Source organism: Chelonia mydas, chromosome 13, assembly GCF_015237465.2.
Source record: "Chelonia mydas isolate rCheMyd1 chromosome 13, rCheMyd1.pri.v2, whole genome shotgun sequence".
NCBI classification, from domain to species: domain Eukaryota; kingdom Metazoa; phylum Chordata; order Testudines; family Cheloniidae; genus Chelonia; species Chelonia mydas.
In genome coordinates this window covers 4,489,704-4,508,231 of record NC_051253.2, presented here as the reverse complement: position 1 = coordinate 4,508,231, position 18,528 = coordinate 4,489,704, and the positions used below count along the sequence as shown (strand labels likewise).

Sequence of the window (18,528 nt, the reverse complement as noted above, 5' to 3'; positions counted from 1 at the left end):
TCCTATTTTTCAATCCTTTCCTGGAAGCTAAAATGCTCATCTGAGATCCTCGGACTATCCTTGTTTTAGCTGCCTGCAACTGAAGTTCCTTCCTGAGTGGGAGAAGTAGCAGATAGTAAGATGCCATCTCAATTACATCTGAAAACCAGGGAGGGGCTTATTTACCAATGAGAGGCCACTAGAATTACTCTGCCCTTTCCTTTCTCCTTTGAATTGCCTCGAAGAGTACTGCAAACAGGGGAAAGGTATACAGCAATCCTTCTGGCCATGGACAAGAACGCATATATGTGGCTATGGGGTTAGCGGTCCCTTCACCTAGAGAAGAAATGGGAAATCTTCATGTTGAATATGGAAGCAAAGAGATTGAGTGATAGGTGACCTAGGGCTCTGATTATTGACTCAAAGACCTCCAGGTGAAGACGCCACTGCCCTGGTCCTATCCTATCTGCTCAGCCAATCCACTTAAGAAAATAGAGAAGAAGGAGTAGTTTGTTAGTACTTACAGTGCATGTCACACTTATATAAACCTGCAATGGATAAACAGTAAATATCTTCTTTCAATTATTACACTGAATATGCAAATGCTAGTTTTAAATATTGCAGTATTCCCATCTCTTACCTCCCTTGGAAAAAAAATTAACATTCACTTATTTCATGCGCTTCGTACATTTTTAGTAATAGCATTGGAGCTACTCCCTGGGACAGAGACTGCCCTTCCTCAAGTGGTATTGCTAATGCTATTTCAGACTGGGAAAGTTGCATGGGAGAATTCAGGTGATCAGAGGCTGATACAGAAATGAGATAAACAGGGGTGCTGCAGTTCCAACTGACTAATCTCTTTGCAACCAGAGGATACCACTAACCACCAGATGACTCATTTAAGTAAAGAAATAGAAGTCAGTCCAACTGAAGTTCCCCCCACTTCACACCCCCTTGCCCCCGAATACTTCATGTACATTAACAGGCCATGATATAGTTGCGGTTGAGTTTTTTTGTTTTTTTACTATTTCCTTTGAAGGATTTTGGAAAGGAGTGGGGAGGAGAGAAAGAAGAGAGACTGCCTGACCATTTAGGTAGGAGGCAGTCTCCCCTTTAAGGGTTTACATTAAAGGGCCAAACCATGTAATATATATTCTAGTTGAATAAAAATAATTGAACTTGAATTAACCTCTCAGTCCACATACAAATATGAAAAACCCCAATGGAATCCTACCCTGTGGCAAACCATTGACAAATACGTCATGACCTTAACATTAGGAGATGAGCATTTGCCATCTTTTAGCTGCAGCCCTGGAACAAGGATGAGCGTAGAAAGGAGACTTATTTTTGGATTATCTAGTTACAACTAACCCACACCAGATTAAATAGGCCTTTGAAATGGTATTTAAAGCCTCACACCCTCTTCTAGTTAAACCCTTTACCTTCTACAGTGAAAGGAGTAATTTCAGCTCATAGAAGACAATCTAAAACAAATACCCTTTGAAAGGTTGCAGCTTTCGTCACTTGGTTTTCACGGTCAATTCCACAGAAAGGACTGGATGGATTTCCGTCCCGGAGGCAAAATCATCAAGCCTGCCACCGTAGCAGAGGATCTCTTAGTACCCTCAAATCATGTTCCATTCCACTCCAGAGCATTGTGTCTCTCAGCTGAAGCGTCCAACAGAGAGAACACAAACACTTGAGACAGCAGAATTAAAAGCACAAGAATTCTGCAAATTCCTTTCTCTGCATACAAACCATCAAAAGTTAAGATATGAGGAGAACAAAAATAATGGACAATGAACAATCATCCTGGTTTTAAGTAGCAGTGAGAAAGGAGCCCAATGCTCAGGTGGATAGTTTCAGGGGGATAGCTCAGGTGGATAGACACAGGGTACTGTAACAGCTAGTTAAGATAACCACAATTAAATTTCAGTTTCGCTGTTTAATTCAGGGGTGGGCAAACTTTTTGGCTTGAGGGCCACATCAGGGAATAGAAATTGTATGGTGGGCCATGAATGCTTACAAAATTGGGGTTGGGGTGTGGGGGGGTGGGTGCGGGCTCTGAGGTGGGGCGGGGGATGAGAGGTTTGGGGTGCAAGAGAGTGCTCTGTTTTGGGATTGAGGAGTTTGGAGAACAGGAGGGGGATCAGAGATGGGGCAGGGGGTTGGGGCGCGGGGAGAGACTCAGAGGTGCAGGCTCTGAGCAGCGCTTACCTCAAGCGGCTCCCGGAAGCAGTGGCCTATCCCTTCTCTGGCTCCTACACGTGGAGCAGCCCGGCTTCCAGGAGCCGTGTGGTGCGGCCCCCGACCCAGCTGGAGTGCCGGAGCAGGGAAAAGCCTCAGACCCTGCTCCCCAGTGGGAGCTTGCAGGCCAACTTAAAACGGCTCATGGGCTGCATTCGGCCCGCGGGATGTAGTTTGCCCATCCCTGGTTTAATTAGTATCAGTGGTCATTAATGTTTTAGATATGTTTCTTAAAGACTGTCGAGGCAATTAGTCTTGATCAAAAGGTCTCTAAAAAGCTGCTTCTGAACACTCACTGAGTTCTTATTTCAGCCTCACTAATCTAGTTTACAAATTTCTGTTAGTCTACTTCAATACAACTTCTTTTCCACTCCATGATTATAATTATGAGTTACAGATGAAGAAACAGAAATGTCCACTTTCAATGTGTCTCCTGTATGCATTAGTAGGAAAATGTACATGATATGCTGGTAGTAAAGATTTACTCCTGATCTAGACATTTCACACTGGAAAGAGACTGAAGACATAAAAGAATTTTAAAAATGGTGTGAACAGAGCAGACATTTTAATTTTGAAATACTTCCTCCCCAGGCAAAAATTTAAAAACTTTTCCCTCTCCAAACTGAGCGACCCCAAAGAAGTACTTTGAAGCCAAAAATTATGGTCTGCTTCCTTCTTGGGCTAGATATCATGGCACAGCAAACAAAAAAGCCTCACACATAGCAAGTGCTAAAATATTTAGCGTTCTCCCCTTGCTGCATACATAACTACTATTGAGATTAACAAGAGTCATGCATGAGTATCGATGGGGAAATGGCAGCACAGCTCCAATCGTAAATCTGAAACAGTTGCATTAGAGTCCCTCCTATAAACTGTTGTGTACAGCAAATCTGAAACTCAGTACTGTTGAACAAAGACAGAAGGACGAAGTCATATTATTACTTTACAAGTGTATATTAGGAATGTAAATAAGCTGCTTTTTGGGGATTCACCAGACACCAAATACTAGCTGCCATTGTACTGATCAGGCAGTACAAATACAGCCAGTCTTGTGTCGCTTAGCAATAACTCTTACTAATTTGCCTCACAAAACACTAGATCTACTGCTACAAATATATAGGTATGCTGAAGCATGGGAATAATTGACTGACTGGCGGGGACAGAAGAACTCTCCCTGATTTCTTGACAGGCAATTTCAACGCTATCTGACTGCAGCATGGACTCTGCCAAAAATAGATATAAATGCCATTCTCCCTCTCTTCTTAATTCTTTAAATATCCTTTAGGTTCTCACTAGGGTAATTTAGCTGTTCCCCTGCCACAGATGCTGGGTCCAGAGAAACTGAAATAAGAATGAGTATTTCTCTACACAACTGAGGAGACCTCTCAAGAAAAGACCTCCCGCAACATCACTGCGACAGGAAGCCTGACAACAGGATCAAAGACTTAATGTTTTCAAGATGTTATTTGTTGTCAGTCACCAATAAGTTTTAAAGAAGTTATTTACTTCATTATTTCCTGGGTACTTTTTTGGCAGTCCCTTTGAATTAACTGAAGATAACATTGGAATTCTTTTAAGTGTTATTCAGACAAACGCTTCACATGAGAAAACAAAAAGTTAGATGTTAAAAATATGTTACAGTTTTGCACTTTGATATCTACACATGCTATTTTTATGAAAAATCAAAGGGATTATGGGATTATGGGGAAAAAATCACAGATCATGTTAAGAATCTTGCAGTTCTACAATAAGCATCCCTTATAGTTTTCTGAAAGATGAAAAATACACAAAATAAACAATGTTATATATTTTGTTGACAGTTTGATAGATTTTTATTATTTACAAACTGATAAGATTTATGTGAAAATTTAATTCAATTCCAGTATTAGTTACATCCTTCCTTATCTAACTACTTTTCCAGTAAGAATTCAAATGCCATTCACAAGCATAATTAAAGCACATACGTAACCTGAGCCAATCTGTCAGTCAATGACCACAAGCCATTTGGGGTTTTAGACCCTGCCTGGTTATGTAAGTGTCAAGGGTTAACTACTCGTGTCCATTTGGTCTTTCAAACTTGCCCTACACCTCATTAAACTATTTTCAGGGCAATTTCTCTGTGTTGATCCTCTCTGCTAAACCAGCAAACCTGACTTTTAATTTCCTTTACTCTAATTATTAGCAGCTTTAAGAAATTAACAAATGTGTTGATTTCTAGCTTCCTTGATAGACAATATTTAATGAGTAAAACACATCCATTCCTAAAATATTTTGTTTAAGAAACTGGGATGCAAGAGATAAACACACAAAAGAGTGAAATGTGGGTGCAGGGAAGGAGAGAACCCTTAATTTTCTGAAAAAGGGAGTGGTAAACCATCAAAGGTCTCAATGTGTGAGGAAAATTATTAAATGCTTGAGCACAAAGTACAGCAGATTTGTGTATTTGGGCATTATCTTAAGCTACGTGAAAGGCAGGAGAAATTTTCAGGAAGAGTATGCTATATGGCATGCTCAAACATACCACAGACCTTTGGTGCAGCTGCTCCCCATCTGTAGGCACTAGCCAACCTGGCTGTAGCCTACCCTGCCCCCCCAGCACACTGCAACCCGAGATATAATTGCAGCTCATTTAGGTATACCCAGGTCAGCTTTAATCTAGCTAGTGAAGCTAAAAATAGCAGTGAAGATGCAGCCATGGCAGAGGCTATATAAGCCCGCTTGACACACATGCCCCTCCCCCCCGGTATGTACTCACGTTCCTCACTCATGCTGCTGCATCTTCTTGCTATTTTTAGCCACATTCGCTAGGTGAAAGCTAGCGCAGATATGCCTACACAAACTGCAGTCACACCAATTGCAGTGTAGACATATCCTAAGAATGGTCCTACTGCCAAGGTCAGCCTGCAGGTCCTGAATCTATCAATCTAGTAGCTAGCTAATCATACTGACCAGTACCCCACTGACCATAAGGGATTCTCCTGCCCTTTTCACCTAAGGACAAACACCTTCTCCTTGCACCTGTCCTACAAGTTCCCCTTATGTCTAGTTACTTCTGTAGTGTAATCATCAGTGAGCACTTTCACCTTAAGTGAAACTTCTTTACCACCTCTCACTGTTTCAATACTTATTTTACAAACTTTCCCCCAGAGATCTGTGGGATTTATATCCGAGTGTCTCAGAAGGTTTGGCCTATTAAAATTTTAAACACTAATTTAGCTCTTGAAGGAACTGTCTATCAAGTAGGTTTTTGCCTTTACTGACAATCTAAAGATGAATACATGTGGCACTTTAAAACAAAACAAAAACAAAAAAAAACCCACTATGACCCTCATCAGGCAAGGAGATAGAGTTAATAAAGTTGAAACAAATCTGAATCCAGCCTATGCGTGTTTATTTATAGCCTTGCCTCAAGAATAAAGAAAAATATTGGTGTAGAAGTAGAATGATAATTTATCATCTTTAAAAGTTTGGGGTTGAAAATGATTAAAGCATCTGAAAATTAACAAAGTTCAGAGCCTGGAATGAATGACTGCTATTTGAATTTATTTTTCAAAATTGAAATGCAATTAACATGCAGGCCTATAAATGAGGTATTAATAAAGTCAGTGATAAAGTGTAACCTGATTACTGCAATCATAAAATTATTTACTAGTTACAAGTAACAGGTTCTTTATTCAGATGGCTACTTGGAGTTAATTAAGAAGATGAGACTGGTGAAACACAGAAACTTTATAAACTTCAATTAAACAGAGACAAGTATAACTGAAATCATAATCAACACACATCAGTATAAAAATAAGTTAAGTCAAGTCAAGTGGTTTCCTGCAGTTTGAACTTTTTATTTGCAGCCTAACGGTGGTCAAAGACTTTTGCAGGCATCACAGCAAGAGTTTTACTTTTTAAAGGCTGAAGACCCAAGTATTGGTTACAATACACTGTAAAACTGAATGCATCAGGATATTGTCTATTCTACAGAATCTGCCCTTTCAAGTATTCTGATTAACAATATTAAGAGATGCTGTGTACCTTTAAAAAAAGTGTGGCATACCCACACACTTACCCGCCATCTGCTACATATTCTAATCAGACAGGATTCCCTGAAGAGGTTTCGCTCAGAAGGTTATGAAGACACGTAATCCCCTGGATTAAACACCATCACTTTTAACCATCTGCACACCAGGTACCAAGAACATTATCATCCGTTAATCACCTCTACTGAAAAGCGTGCCTATGTATTTTTTGCTGTGCTAAACACATTTTGGTTGGGGGTTTGTTCATTAAAAATTCTTTATGTTAATTAGGTATTTTTAAATGTCTTATGTCAGATATAAATTTAGATAAACAGCCATTTCAATTCCTCACTGATGCCTTGATGGTTAGTTAGATCCCTACAGGGACTCAAATATTCTTTTTTAAAGCAAATGGCCAGCAGACCATCTGTTCTTTTTTGTGAAAGCCCATTCCCACACTAAAAGACCCACACAATATAGCAGGTACTGAAGAGAAAACTAAGCAAATCAAGTTTCTCATTGTATTTAAATTTTAAAAATTTAAAGCACTAACAAATCAGTGCTGTTAGAATTAATTCCCTAAAGTGCCAACCAAGCAATTGACAAAGTTAGTACATCTGGTTTAGAATCCAGACTACCAGGAACAGCTCTACTGTTGCTGCAAGGTAAATTTTTGCACTTATAATAGTTCTACTTTTACAATTCCCACATAAATCAAAAGGCCAGTTACACGTTTACACAACAGTCAAATCCTGAAAGGCGCAATCTCATTAACAGTTAATCATCCATCTCAATACCTTTAATATATCCAACTCCAGACTTGGAGTCCGTACTATCAAACTGAGTTTTACCCTTTGCATACCAAATCTTGGTACCTTTGATCACCATCTCTGAAGTCCAGTAACCTGGCAATACTTTATTTGTATCAGAGTCTCTCCTATAGCATGCATGAGAGTAAATTGCTCAGCCAAAAGTGAATCAGATTCAGACAGCAAGTATGTATTAAATTTGTGAATATATGAACGTCTTCAACAACTACCATACCAACGCAAATCAAACCTTTCCTTCACAGATTCTGGATTACTGCAGAATGATTATCTAAATCATCAATGATTTAGATAATGGCATAGAGAGTACACTCAGCAGGTTTGCGGACAATACCAAACTGGGTGGGGTTGCAAGTGTTTTGGAGAATAGGGTTAAAATTCAAAATGATCTGGACAAACTGGAGAAATGGTCTGAAGTAAACTGGATGAAATTCAATAAGGATAAAATGCAAAATACTCCATTGATGGAGAAACAATCAGTTGCACACATACAAAATGGGAAATGACTGCCTAGGAAGGAGTACTGCACAAAGGGATCTGGGGGCCACAGTGAATCACAAGCTAAATATGAGTCAACAGTGTAACACTGTTGCAAAAAAAGCGAACATCATTCTGAGATGTATTAGCAGGAGTGTTGTAAGCAAGCCATCTTCTATGAGGGAAGATTGAAAAAACTGTGTTTGTTTAGTCTGGAGAAGAGAAAAAAGGGGCGGGGGGGGGGGGAGGAAGAGACATGATAACAGTTTTCAAGTACATAAGAGGATGTTACAAGGAGGAGGGAGAAAAAATGTTCTCGTTAACCTTTGAGGGTAGGACAAGAAGCAATAGGCTTAAGCAAAGATGGTTTAAGTTGGACATTAGGAAAAACTTCCTGTAAGGGTAGTGAAGCACTGGAATAAACTGCCTAGGGAGGTTGTGGAATCTCATCATTGATGATTTTAAAGAGCAAGTTAGACAAACACCTGTCAGGGATGGACTCTAAATACCACTTAGTCCTGCCATGAGTGCAGGGGACTGGATTAGATGATCTCTCAAAGTCCCTTCCAGTTCTATGATTCTATGTTTCTAATGTAAGTGGTCCTTCGTATGAATTCTTTTAGTGCTGTGCTAAAACCTGGCCATGTTATTACCACAGTAAATCTGTTACACAGCAGAAGTAATTTAAATAGTTCTCATGTCCACCTCTTTCCACAGCTGCCTGACTGATGGACAGTTCCTTAGAATGTGCATCAGGGTTCCAGGTTTATGATTGTTTTTGCAGTTTTGACAAGTTGTAAAGTGTTGTAATTTCATAATTCTATTGGCAATCCTGTGAAGCATGCAATATTTAGAAATATATACAGGTTGTAAGTAATTTACCTTTTTGTATTTTTTATTCTTTCTGAAAAATCAATCAAAAAAAGTTCTTCTCCAACACTACCTAGGATTCCAAAAAGATAAGATGTCTTGGTTGCTTTTGCAGAAACTGACAGTCAAACAAAGGCTGAATACCTTACAAATCTTCTTTGTACCATGCGTTGGATTCTTCATATAATGTCTCATTGGCCAGGCTTTCAGAAACATAAATCTGTTTTCATGTCCAGTTCATATAACATATGTAATCCAACTAAAAATTCACTTGCTACTACAATTTCACTCTCACAGGCTGCTGAAGCAATCAGAATTAAACAGCACAGAATTCATAAGTAGTCAGGATAGAATTGTTCAAAACAGTGACGACATTGTTATGCTGGGAAGTACCGATGATTGCTTGAATCACAAATTAACATAACTGTCAGGATGAGTTAATCAAAAGCCCTCACCTAAGACAAAAAAGAGATTGTGAACCTGCCCAGGAGTTTGGACTGAATGAGCGGAGTACTTTCACTGTTTTGGGTAAGGAGTGTGTGGGTGCATATGTGTTGTGTCTTTTTCCCCCCTCTCTCATACATACATATATAAATACACACACACACACACACACGACCCTGGAAAAAGCGAGAGTGCAAGCTTTTGGGTTTGGTGTTGGCTGACGAGGCTTGGAGCTGTAAGCTAAGAAACTGCTCCTTTTGTTCTTGGTTCCTCCTGAATTCAAAGAAGCAGCTATTTGTAACCAAGCAAAACTGCATCAAAGAAATACCTGATCGTTACCATTTCTACTCGCGACTGGAAAATCCCAAGGGCCCCAAACTTTGACTAGCCATTCAGGTCAAAAAGGGGAAACCATACCTATAAGATGACAGCCCTCCTCACCTCAAAAGTTAAACTTGAGATTTCAGCTGTATTTCTGAACAGCCTAGTTGCTACCCAAACAAATGAACGCTTCCTCAGCTCTCATCCCCTAATACCCCTACTCTCCTTGCGCTACATTGATGACATCTTCATCATCTGGACCCATGGAAAAGAAGCCCTTTAGGAATTCCACCATGATTTCAACAATTTCCATCCCACCATCAACCTCAGCCTGGACCAGTCCACACAAGTGGTCCACTTCTTGGACACTATGGTGCTAATAAGCGATGGTCACATAAACACCACCCTATACCGGAAACCTACTGACCGCTATTCCTACCTATATGCCTCCAGCTTTCATCCGGACCACACCACACGATCCATTGTCTACAGCCAAGCTCTAAAATACAAGCGTATTTGCTCCAACCCCTCAGACAGAGACAAACACTTACAAGATCTCTATCAAGCATTCTTACAACTACAATACCCAAATGCTGAAGTGAAGAAACAGATAGACAGAGCCAGAAGGGTACCCAGAAGTCACCTACTACAGGACAGGCCCAACAAAGAAAATAACAGAACGCCATTAGCCACCACCTTCAGCCCCCAAATAAAACCTCTCCAGCGCATCATCAAGGATCTACAACCTATCCTGAAGGACAACCCATCACTCTCACAGATCTTGGGAGACAGGCCAGTCCTTGCTTACAGACAGCCCCCTAACCTGAAGCAAATAATCACCAAGAACCACACACCACACAACAGAACCACTAACCCAGGAACCTATCCTTGCAACAAAGCCCATTGCCAACTGTGTCCACATATCTATTCAGGGGACACCATCCTCGGGCCTAATCACATCAGCCACAATATCAGAGGCTCGCTCACCTGCACATCTACCAATGCGATATATGCCATCATGTGCCAGTAATGCCCCTCTGCCACGTACATTGGCCAAACTGGACAGTCTACATAAAAGAATAAATGGACACAAAACAGACGTCAAGAATTATAACATTCAAAAACCAGTCGGAGAACACTTCAATCTCTTTGGTCACTCGATTACAGACCTAAAAGTGGCAATTCTTCAACAAAAAAACTTCAAAAACAGACTCCAGGGAGAGACTGCTGAATTGGAATTAATTTGCAAACTGGATACAATTAACTTAAGCTTGAATAGAGACTGGGAGTGGATGGATAATTACACAAAGTAAAACTATTTCCCCATGTTTATTCCCCCCCTCCACCCCCCACTGTTCCTCAGATGTTCTTGTCAACTGCTGGAAATGGACCACCTTGATCATCACTACAAACTGTCCCTCCCCCCAACCACCACCACCACTCTCCTGCTGGTAACAGCTCACCTTAAGTGATCACTCTTGTTACAGTGGGTACGGTAACACCCATTGTTTCATGTTCTCTATGTATATAAATCTCCCTACTGTATTTTCCACTGAATGCATCCGATGAAGTGAGCTGTAGCTCACGAAAACTTATGCTCAAATAAATTGGTTAGTCTCTAAGGTGCCACAAGTACTCCTTTTCTTCCTAGATACTGTAACACTGTGTTTCAGATATGCAATGAAAAACAAACAAAATTTAAAAATGGATGCAGAATTGAAAGGAAAATTTGGAACATGTCATTATGTAAAATCAATACTATGCCCTTCCCTGTGTAATATTTACATATAACACCAGGGGAATTCAAATGGTTCCTCAAAGGAAGTAGCCGAAGTTCGAGATGCTGTGATCTGTATGCCTGATCAATCACTTTTCATTTGTTAGCAGACTGAGAGCCGGACACTGAAAATTTGAGCTGCCTGGCCATCCATGCAATATAATCAAAAAGCCCAGATAAGATGATGGTTGGCAGACAACTGATCACTGAATACAGGTTTTTTAAGTCAGGGTTTTTTTAGGTTTAACTAATTCTGACATTTGGAATTTGGGATAGAAATCATATGAGGTTTTTTTGGGAGGACAAGGTGGTTGTGATCCAAGCACCTCTTGATGACAACTGGTAGGACAGGGATACACAGAGAATCCATGAATTCACCAAAAGGGGTCATTTAAAATCTCTTCTGAAAGCCTACGTCACACTGGTCATCATAATCATTGCAAGATGTATGTACGGAAAATATATGAGGAGTTAGATATACATATTAAAAAATGTGTTCTTTAGGTCTGCGGTTAAAAGCAAGTCACTCAAAGGTAGCATCTCTTGAGACAAACTTCTCCAGACAGGGTGTGGTGGACCATTGTGTATTGTATGTCATACAACTGTAGTCTACTAGCATACTAAGTCAAATGCTAATGAAAGCTGGCAGAGACTTCAGAAGGAAATTAACAGGAAGAGGTAAACAAGTGGAGGGAGCCTTATTTACAAGTGAACATCAAAGGTTTGTTCTGGTATATTTGGGTATGCAGAGAGATACCCTGGTATTTCTTCAATCTGTGAGGACAAGCCACCAGCAGGTTTGCTCTTATGAGAAGGGATTTCAGCCATACTGATTGAAAACACTGGGGAAAAGGACTTGGGTAAGCTATCTTGTAGGGGACAGGGAACGTCTTGTTAAACATAAGAACAGCCATACTGGATCAGACCCAAGGTCCATCTAGCCCAGTATCCTGTCTTCCAACAGTGACCAATTCCAGGTGCCTCAAAGGGAATGAACAAAACAGTTAATCAACAAGTGATCCATCATTTGTAGCCCATTCCCAGCTTCTGGCAAACAGAGGCTAGGGCAGGGGTGGGCAAACTTTTTCGCCCAAGAGCCACATCCGGGAATAGAAATTATATAGAGGGCCATGAATGCTCACAAAATTGGGGCTGGGGTGCAGGAGGGGGTGAGGACTCTGGCTGGGGGTGCGAGCTCCAGGGTGGGGCCAGAAATTAGGAGTTCAGGGTGTGGGAGGGGGCTCCGGGCTGGGGTGGGGGAGTAAAGTGCAGTGGGAAGGGATGAGGGCTCTAGCTGGGATTAAAGGCTGTGGGATGGGGCTGCAGATGAGGCGTTTGGGGTGCAGAAGGGTGCTGCGGACTGGGACCGAGGGGTTCGGAGGGCAGGAGGGGAATCAGGGCAGGGGGTTGGGGCACGGGGAGAGGCTCATGTGTGCAGGCTCCAGGCAGCGCTTACTTCAAGCAGCTCCTGGAAGCAGCAGCCATGTCCCCACTCCGGCTCCTACACAGAGCTGCGGCCAGACGGCTCTCTGTGCTGCCCTGTCCACAGTTGCTTCCCCTGCAGCTCCCATTGGCTGCAGTTCCCAGCCAATGGGAGCTATGGAGGCAGCGCTTGGCGCAGGGGCAGCATGCAGAGTGGAGCCCCCTGGCTGCCTCTTCACATAGGAGTCAGAGCAGGGTCATGCCGCTGCTTCCAGAAGCAGCATGGAGCGGCCCCCGACCCTGCTCCCCAGTTGGAGTGGGGCAAGCCACAGACCCTGAACGCCAGTGGGAGCTGGAGGGCCGACTTAACACAGCTGGCAGGCCAGATCCGGCCCATAGTTTGCCCACCCCTGGGCTAGGGACACCATCCCTGCCCAGCCTGGCTAATAGCCATTGATGGACCTATCCTCCAGGAATTTATCTAGTTCTTTTTTGAATCCTGTTATAGTCTTGGCCTTCACAACATCCTCTGGCAAAGAGTTCCACAGACTGATGGTGCGTTGTGGGAAAAAAATACTTCCTTTTGTTTGTTTTAAACCTGCTACCTATTAATTTCATTTGGTGACCCCTAGTTCATGTGTTATGAGAAGGAGTAAGTAACACTTCCTTATTTACTTTCTCCACACTGGTCATGATTTTATAGACCTCAATCATATCCTCCCTTAGCCGTCTCTTTTCCAAGCTGAAAAGTCCCAGTCTTATTAATCTCTCCTCATATGGTAGATGCTCCATGCCCCGAATCATTTTTGTTGCCCTTTTCTGAACCTTTTCCAATATATCTTTTTTCAGACAGGGTGACCATATCTGCACGCAGTATTCAAGATGTGGGTGTACCATAGATTTATAGAGAGGCAATATGATATTTTCTGTCTTATTATCTATCCCTTTCTTAATGATTCCCAACATTCTGTTCTCTCTTTTGACTGCCGCTGCACATTGCGTGGATGTTTTCAGAGAACTATCCACAATGACTCCAAGATCTCTTTCTTGAGTGGTAACAGCTAATTTAGACCCCATCATTTTATATGTATAGTTGGGATTATGTTTTCCAGTGTGTATTACTTTGCATTTATCAACATTGAATTTCATCTGCCATTTTGTTACCCAGTTTTGAGAGATTCTTTTATAGCTCTCCGCAGTCTGCCTGGGACTGGACTATCTTGAGTAGTTTTGTATCATCTGCAAATTTTGCCACCTCACTGTTTACCCCTTTTTCCAGATCATTTATGAATATGTTGAATAGGACTGGTCCCAGTTCAGACCCCTGGGGGACACCACTATTTACCTCTCTCCATTCTGAAAACTGATCATTTATTCCTACCCTTTGTTTCCTATCTTTTAACCAGTTACCAATCCATGAGAGGACCTTCCCTCTTATCCTATGACTGCTTACTTTGCTTAATAGCCTTTGGTGAGGGACCTTGTCAAGGCTTTCTGAAAATCTAAGTACATTATATCCACTGGATCCCCTTTGTCCACATGCTTGTTGACCCCCTCAAATAATTTCAGTAGATTGGTGAGGCATGGTTTCCCTCTACAAAAAATATGTTTACTATTCCCAAATATGTGAATTATGGTGGTAAGAGCCACATCAGAAACAAAAGTTTGTAATCTTCTAGAGAGAGATGCATTTAGATTGTAAGCTCCTTGGGACAAAGACTGTTTTTCTGCCAAGTGCTATACAAACACAGAACAACGGGGTCCTGGTACATGATTAGGACCCCTAGGCACTCCAGTAATACAAATAAATAATAAATGATTAAAAGTAGTTGTGTGCGCATGCACCTTGATTTTTTGTTAAAACCAGGATTTTTGTGGTTCATTTTAGATAGTCTCTGTAAATTTTGTGAACAGAACTTCAAAGCAAACATTCTAGCTTCTCAGGAAACACCAAAGCCACCATCCTGTTCTGTATCAAGTGACAGATCTCATTTTGAAGGCCACAGAGAATGACAGCTTTGTGAAGTAGTCACACAGTACTAAATTAAACCATCTCCAAAACATTGTGTGCTCTATCAAAGGAAGCGCTGGAAACATTATCCTCAAGAATTACTCACACCTGACCGTAAGAATCAAGGACCTGAGAACCGATGCTGTACCTGGAAGAGGCTATGCAAGTTGTGGACAAGCTCCGAATAATATTTTCAATTTCAAAAACTGTGAAAGACTAGAACTGCTACAAAATCAAATCAAAATAATTCTTTGTATTACCATAGGTGTCCCTATTGGGAAAGAAAGGCCTGACCTAATTTTATTTATGGAAGAGCTATTGTCAAAATTATTAATATTACAAACCAGCAAGAACACTATACATGTAATATAGTGTGGGTAATGCAAATAGCACTCATTTTGCTTGAAATTAAGAGCCTGCTGACATATGCTCCAACCAGTTTAGCTATGCTCTTTGATAGAATCCAAATGCTCTCAGTCCCAGCTGAAACCTACCTTGTCATCCTAAGCTAAAATGAATAAAAAATCCTCTCCTCAGAACTGAAGCAGACAGCCAGCTGGAAACTCACACTTTGAGCGGTTTTAGGGTTGTTGTTTTTTCTCCTGTCTCATCCTAGTTACACAGCATTTTAAAATACATATATTTAACAATATAGGACTCATGAGAGCCAGATCATGGCTAGAAACAAACAGCCTTGAAGCTCCGCATCAGTTCATTGCTAACTCAATGGACAGCATAGTCCACGTGTCACTAGACCATTAAACTTGAATGCACATTCTAACAACGGTAGCTTTTCCTTTAGCTTCCAGACTTAGGCATTAAATATTTATTAGTGAAATATTTTCAAACTGGAGAGCACAAACTTGCCTCTAATATTACTTTACACACTTTAAAGATGAAAAGAAATACAAAACTAATTTGAATTAGCAAGGGTCCAGAGCAGAATAACCAATGGATTGACTGCTTTAGTCCAATTCCCCAGATGAGATACTGCTTTATAGCACATTCAAAGAGAGTCAAATGGAACTGAGGATGCTCAGCACCTCTGAAAACTTCTGCCACCCAAATTTTAAAATTTTGGGCTTAGCTCAGACTGTGCAGTTTTTGCAAATAAAAATGGTGGTGTATTGTTAGTGATAAGATATTTTAGGAGTAATTTTCTAGGCATACAAATTACACAGAAACACTGAACCACCACACTTGGCTTATACATCTTTTCTTAACATTGCCAATTGTGATTACTATGATACTTATATAAATTGAAGCTCTCTCCTTTCTGATCAATCTGCTCCTCCTGCATGATTTGTTGAGTACAGAAATTCAGAATCATTTCAAAGAAGAACTATGATGTCACAAACACTGGACTGACATCACTGAACAAATCAAAACGGGATGTGGAATATGGATGAATATGTAAGATAAGTCATATATCTGCAGACAGCCAATTCCTCTCGTGAGGCTGAAACACATCTTACCTATCAACCAATGTTATGTGGGGCAATTAAACTCTCCCACAGCTCTGCATAAATAACTCAGATCAAGGGTCCAACAGGGAAAAGAGCAGTTAGCATAAGCTTTCAATGAGGAAGAAACCTCTAATAAGCATTTAGTTGTTCAATGTCCTATAGATCTAGGTCACAAAAATGTCTATCAAAGATACACAACTATTCTTCACAATTAAGTCTGCATAAAGGGACTTTTTCCCCACCATTAAAGACTGTCCTGCTTAACCAACCTGCCTTGGTATTAAGAACTAATTTAATGTACATTGTTTGGATCAAGATGACATTTTCAAGCAACTTCCTTTGCATGTCTTCCTTAAACACTTGAATATTTCTAGTGCCACTGCTTTTTCAGCTAGGCTATAGACATAATGTTGTCTACCACCACCATGCAATAAGGTATTTTAAAGATATGTAATAAACTATTCTAAGGCCTAAAAAGTTTATGCTGGGTTGTAGCTCTATTGGACTCTATGGGCATGGCTACACTTGCAGATGTAGAGCACTTTGAGTTAAACCCACCTGCGGAGAGCGCAGTAGGGAAAGCGCTGCAGTCTGTGCACATTGACAACTTCAAGCGCATTGGCGTGGCCACATTAGCGGCACTGGGAGTGGTGCATTATGGGCAGCTATCCCAGCATGCAAGAGACTGCAAAGTGCTTTTCAAATGGGGGTGGGGGGCTGGGGTGGAGTGTGACGGGGAGTGTTTTGTGTGTATGTGGAGGGAGAGAGAGACTGGGTTTTTGGGGGGCTGAGAGCATGTCAGCATGCCGTCTTGTAAGTTCAGACGGCAGCAAACCCCTCTCCCTCTCCCTCTCCCCCCCCACAGCATTCCATACTAACAGTTGCTTTGTCTCGGAGCAGATAAGCAGCCAGCTGTCAGAAACGGAACTTTCAAAGGGCATATCTGCATTACTGCAGCGATTCTAAAACAATGACAAGAGTGGCCACTTGATTTACGGGGATTATGGGACGTTTCCAGAGGCTGATCAGAGCGCAGTAATGCAACACCTCGTTCACACTGACGCCCAGGTGTTTCAGCCTAGGCGCACCAAGCGTTAATCTTCTCACCGAGGTGGAGTACCAGCAGCGCTCTAGCCGTGAAGTCAGAGAGCTCTACATGCCTTGCCAATGTGGAAGGGTAGTGAGCTAGGGCGCCCAGGGCTGCTTTAATGCACTCTAACTCGCAAGTGTAGCCAAGCCCTATGTTATCTGGAACTGCATAAGCTTCAAAGAGTTGTGAGAAATGAAAAATAATCCTGTAAAGGATATTTACATACCAGAAACTAGGAGTTCAAAATTTGTGCCTCAGCGGATCCACACTGTAGGATTAGCATGCCATGGAAGCATCTGAATCATTGACAGAAGTAAAAATTGACAGAATCCATGCATCTCACTCAGTCTCTAAGCCTTTTGGAACTAAAGGCCCTTCCACCTAACCAGCTCAATTACTTCCAACCTCAACAAAATCTAATTACAAAACACCTGAAAGGTTCTTTGAGAAAAACAAGTCTCTTGGAGGCAAATATCTCCTTGGTGAGCGTGGATAAACAACATATCCAGCATATGAAGCTGAAAAGCAAAAACATTTCTCTCAGAAATCCTCTAGAACTCATTGCTTGCTTGCTGACAGACTTTATTAAAGGAATTCATATTCTGTCCTAACTAGGTTTTTCATGGTACTAGGTAAGTGACTTGTGCAGATCCTTCAAACTACTGTGGAAAGAGGGAGTCCTTTAATAACTTCTCTCTCACCTTCAGGGCGAAAACAGTCAATGAATTTAGAAGAATTTTTTATTTTTTAAAAGAGCTTCTCATCCTAGCCTTTATAAGACTATGCTCTCTGCAGCTGATTCATAGAAAGAAGAAGCAGGGAAAGGAATAAAGAAGAGCTCTATCAAAACAATAGGCTGGATACACCTCCTTCCTCTGGGTCAGACAGCAGTTCTTCCCCCTGCAAGATAGTTAGGCCAAGTGAGGAGCCCTGAAGCCCTAAGGATCTAACTATGACAGCTTCCCTTCTCAGTGAAGAACCTCCACTCAATTGCCTCCAAGAGTACAAGAAGAGGATCCAGACACCAATCAAACCACCAGAGGATAAGAAGAGAAAAGACGTCATTTACAGGTGCTGAGGTCATCATCAGTTTCTGGAGTAGGAGAGTTCAGACACAGATGCTGAAGGGAGCATCTTACCACCAGGCTGCTGCTCAGGTGGATTTGCAGTTGAGCCATGAGAGAGGAACCTAGGTAGTTCTTGTAAAAATGGCAATACAACCACTCTGGATAATATTTATTGAACTCTGCTAGCAGAAAGGACATAGTTTAAAACAAGGCTAAAGAGAGTACACTTCTTGCCTTTCTTTCTGTCTTGGGTTTGTCTGGAGACGGGCACACTCATTGTTTAAGAAAGGCCAGGAGAGAGTTTTAACTACTCAAAACAGAGAAGGGGTTGAAAATTAAGCACCCTCAGCCTTTTATACGTCAAGGATCTTAGCATCAGTATCAACTATCCATCTTCTAGAACTGAGTCCAAGAATTCTTATCTTTTCCTCCACTTAAAGAAAAAGAATCCCATTGGCAAGATTAACAGATACTATGATAAACGATCTGATGCAAATGGCAGAAAATCATCACAATAACA

At 41.3% G+C, this 18,528-nt stretch overlaps 1 protein-coding gene across 6 annotated transcripts in view; it reads right to left on the bottom strand.

The window, feature by feature from the left end:
* DNAJC5 (DnaJ heat shock protein family (Hsp40) member C5) overlaps positions 1-18,528 on the bottom strand; it is a 64,821-nt gene that overhangs the window by 15,708 nt on the left and 30,585 nt on the right. Inside the window, exon 4 of one of the 6 annotated variants that reach the window (XM_037915450.2) lies at positions 6,287-6,395. The exons of the other annotated variants lie outside the window; for them this stretch is intronic. The gene's annotated coding sequence lies outside the window, so the exon portion shown is untranslated. The remainder of the gene's footprint in view (positions 1-6,286; positions 6,396-18,528) is intronic. 6 annotated transcript variants of the gene reach the window in all.